The following is a 4,945-nucleotide window of genomic DNA, read 5'->3' on the forward strand; positions in this document are numbered from 1 at the left end:
ACTTAGAACATCCACACACACTATTAGGCCCTTACAATACCTTAATTCCTTTAATCTTCATCATCATCTGTTACGATAATCCATTCTCGATCTCTTTTTGTTGCAAAGTACGCGTAACCATGCTTCTTGGTTCCAATCGACAAATCATAACTCCAGTGGTGCCCACCCCTCTCATGTCCATGACGCACCCCCCCTCAATTGTCTATCCGTAGGTGTTCTTCCATGAAAAAAAAATCTTTTCGATTAATTTTTACACCCCCTCAAACATATTTATATAGATTTTACCCCCCCCAAATATTTCAATGACGCAGTTTCCGTCATAGCCCCTTCTTGTGGGCACCCCTGATAACTCACTGTTTAGTGCGTTATCTAAATTATATTTTCTTATTGACGCGCGTCATCAAAGGTTACTTAATCTTTTCCGCAATTGTAAAAGTAATAAAATAAAATGTTTAATTTTATTTCTTTCTCTTTCTCTCTTTCTCTCTCTCTCTGTGTGTGTCTGTCTAATTGCAGTGTGGCAAATTCTCTATATTAAAATTCCCTAATAATTCGGAAAATTTCCTTTTGGATCTATTTTAACCAAATATCACAATTTAATGAAATATTACACTAAAGTATAGAATTTTGAAGCAGGAGGAGGACTGAAATAAACAATTTAGAAGAAAATGAGAAATTGGGGAACTAAAACAAAATAATATAACGAAATGTTTTATTTCGTTACATTTCTTTCCGTGGGTTACAAAATTTTGGATACAAAATTATATTTGATACCCTGGCAGAAATGTAACGATATATATACAGGGTGGGCCATTTTAATCAATCCACGGAAATATCTGAAAAATGATAAAACATAGAAGAAAGTTTTGAAGTACACGTTATATACTGCTAAGGGGGAAAACCAATTCAGCCAAAAGTAGCCCTCCCCGCCCCCCGTAAATGGGGGTAACTTTGAAATGTCAAATGGGAACATGGGTCGAGTAATACCTCGTTCGAAAGGTCTTGGAAAACTAAGTAACGCTGTACCAAAAGATGTTTCATATGGAGCAACAGTTTCAAAATGGCCGCCATGATATGGTTCGGAAACTCCAGTACCCGTAGTATGGAAACCATGGAAGGTAAATGAATGGAACAAAATTGAAATACGTAAATATCATCGGGCATATCGAATGATGTGATCCCTTTGATCCCAGTAGCCTCCCTGAAGGGGTCTTGTGGGTTAACTTCAAAATTTCAATGTCCGACCGGACAACGGTTCGGGCGTACGCTTGACCTACCCAATGCTGTTTGGAAGGCAGACTTCATGGATAGAGAATTGGTGCACTGAGTTAATGCGGATGGCCACAGTTACATTTTGATTAACTATTAGCACTCATGTCATATTGTGAGCTTGATTAACGAAACAGTGTGTACGTATATCCCCGAAATGCTTTCCGAATAACCAGCACACATTGCATAAAAGTTTCTGTGTCAACGGAGATTAGCAAATTCACACGTTTGTAAGTTCCAGCAACTGCATTATTCGACAGCTTCTTTCGTATAACGTTCGTTCTGTTTTCGCATCAAATCATACTCAGCCACACAGATATGCGTTACCATTCAAATAAAATTTCACCTTTTTTTAGTCACTACAGCGTCATCCTTACAAACAAATGTTTCAACCACACCATACCTATTTGTAAGGTAGCCTTAATTTGCGAATCTCATTTGAACTTTCACTGTTACTTTCCACCCCACTCACATACACAGCGCAGGGAGAGATTATTTTGCAGGACTTGGATTTCTCTCTATACATTATGGCAATTTTACTCTAATATTTTTTATCTCTATTGTATTATTCTCGAGCCTTGGAACGCCTCCGTGGTTTTCCTATTTAATTTTCGTTATTTTCATTTATGTCTAACCGTATTCATACTATCAGCACTAGACGTTTTCTTAGACAAAGTCACCATGTCTTGGCGATCATTAATTTGGAAACTGTGTCTCATGTAGAAAATTTTCTTACAGAAGCTGTTTGATATTAATTTGTCAATGTAACGTGATGTTACTCGCTTCAAGTTGCTATTTGAAATTTTCAAGTTGGCCCCGAATACCTTTCAGTTGGCCCTTGGAGTCACCCCGACAACACCTCTCGATGTGCCTTACGTCAGTTAGCTACTCCAGTTTTTCTTCTGTTGATTTATCTCCAATCGCTTTCATACTACGGGTACTAAACCTTTTCTCTGGCACGGATACTATGTTTCGGCGGCCTTTTGAGAACACTGCCATTTCACCTCAATCGTTTTCTCCTGCAATATGTTTGATTTTGCAAGATTTATCGAACGAGGTACCACTCGACTTATGTTACTATTTGAAATTTTGAAATTAGCCCCCAAGACCCCTTTAGGGAGGCCACTGGGATCACAGGGATCACACCATTCGATATGCCCGATGATATTTACGTATTTCAATCTTGTTCCATTCATTTACCTTCCATGGTTTTCATACTACGGGTACTGGAGTTTCCGAACCATATCATGGCGGCCATTTTGAAACTGGTGCACAATACGAAACATTTTTTGGTACAGCGTTACTTAGTTTTCCAAGACCTTTCGAACGAAGTATTACTCGATCCATGTTCCCATTTGACATTTCAAAGTTACCCCCCGTTACCCCCATTTACGGGGGGCGGGGAGGGCTACTTTTGGCTGAATTGGTTTTCCCCCTTAGCAATATATAACGTGTACTTCAAAAATTTCTTCTATGTTTTATCATTTTTCAGAGATTTCCGTGGATTGATTAAAATGGCCCACCCTGTATATATATATATATATACCGGGTAATTCAATAAGAACGTACCAGACCTTTATCGCAGCTAATACTGCACGTAGAGCCTTCAAACAAAAAATTGCATTACCAAATCGTATGTGTAGAATGCAATAAAAATAGTAGTGAGACCAGTGGCGTCTCGTGAATAAATTCAACGGGAGGCAACTTCAAAATTTTCAATGGAAAGTTGTATAACTGTTGGAATCGTTCGAAAGGACATTAAATGTAAGGCAACTTTTAGATGACAAACTTTGTTATATCCTTTCCCATTTAGCCGCTTGAGGCGTTGTTGCAGACTTGTATCTGACTACCCGTAGCAAGCCTTTCTCAGCTAATAACGCACATAGAGCCGTCAAACAAACAATTGAACTACCAAATCGTATGTGTAGAATGCAATAAAAAAATAGTAGCGACACCAGTGGCGTATCGTGAATATCTCCAACGGGGGTCATCTGCAAAATTTAACATAGAAATAGGGCTTGGTTGTGCCTCCATTGAAACAAGCGCACGATGGGAGAAACGTCGAGAGGAAACACCTTGGCATATTTCTTCCTCGTTGGCAGCAACACGGTCGCATTACTAGGCGAAAGTCAGATGGTGAGACGGTCTGCCGCAGGGGTGTAGCCAGCAGGTTTGTGTAGGGGGGGCCGTCGTTTTTGAGGGGGGGGGCAGCTACAATGTACAAAGCCCAAAAAAAATGTGTTGCTGCTAGGGTTTTTGAAACCTGAAAGAAAGGAAAATTTTGGTTTCCTTCTAGAAGACTAAAAACACTATTTTAGCTTATTATTATTATTATTATTATTATTATTATTATTATTATTATTATTATTATTATTATTATTATTATTATTATTATTATTATTATTATTATTATCCATAAATTATATTCAATATAGTTTTTATTATGCTTAATCAAGAACTACTGCCCGGGACCAAACGCTATACATTTGTGCATAACTATAAAGGTAACCAAGAAAGTTCTGTCCCTTTTCGTGGAAGTCTGTGTTCAATTGAACCTCACACTGTGAGTTGAATGCAAGTGGAGATAAGGCGAACGTCAGTTGTTGGTGTGGGTATATCCAACACACTACCTGGTTGTGGCAATTCAGACACACTGTGAACTTGCGTAAAGACAGGGAACATGGGACATCCACAGAGCGTCATAAGAGCATGTATGCTGAACGAGTTCAAATAGAGATCAAACGCCGCTGTAGCGGGACAGAAGATATACCAGGCCTTTGGTGAGGGTGTCGTGACGACGCGGACATTGCAGCGATGGTTTAACAAGTTTAAGAACGATGACGAAACACCCGAAAACACCACGTGCCAGAAGACCAACACATGTACAAAGAGGAAATGGGACTACAATTCAGTATGTGCTGAAACCATTCGGCAGCACATCCATCAACTTGTGAAGCACTACAAGTTGGGTCGATGGGTCTCTCATATTTTGACTACGAGCCAGAAGGCAACGCGGCAGTCGCCTGTGTTTATTTACTGTTTCGGAGCCATTTCTGGACAGGGCGTTGACATGTGATAAAAAGTGTGTCCTATACGAAGCTCCACGGCGCCGTCATCATTGGTTAGCATCCCATGAACCGATTTCAAAACAGCCGAAACCAGCACTGTACCAGAAGAAGGTCCTTCTGTGTGTTTGGTGCATCGTGTATCGGGAACTGCTACCAGCTGGTCAGAGTATCAATTCAACTGTGTATTGTCAGCAGTTGAGCTGTGCTCAACAAAAACTGAAAACTCTGGAGCCATCACTTCTGAATTGCAAATGGGTCCTCGTTTACGGAAACACGCTAAGTCCCACGTGGCTAGGATGACTCAGGACACCATTTTCCGCCTTGGATGGGAAACAATATTGCAACCACTATATTCCCCGGATATTGCACCGTCCGATTATCACCTGTTCCGTTCTTTGGAGAATCACCTTAGAGGACGCCAGTTCAAATCCCTAGTAAAAGTCCAAAATGCACCTCATACTTTCTTCGTTTCACGGCCCACCAAGTTCTACCGCGATGGATTGCATGGCCTTCCAGAACGTTTTCAGGTCGTCGATGCTGATGGGGACTATTTTTGATCTTCCAGGTTAGGTGACATATCGATGTTCGAAGGTGGTGGGTGAAAAAGC

This window comes from Thermobia domestica, chromosome 11 (genome assembly GCF_964235325.1).
Source record: "Thermobia domestica chromosome 11, izTheDome1.hap1.1, whole genome shotgun sequence".
Lineage (NCBI taxonomy): Eukaryota > Metazoa > Arthropoda > Insecta > Zygentoma > Lepismatidae > Thermobia > Thermobia domestica.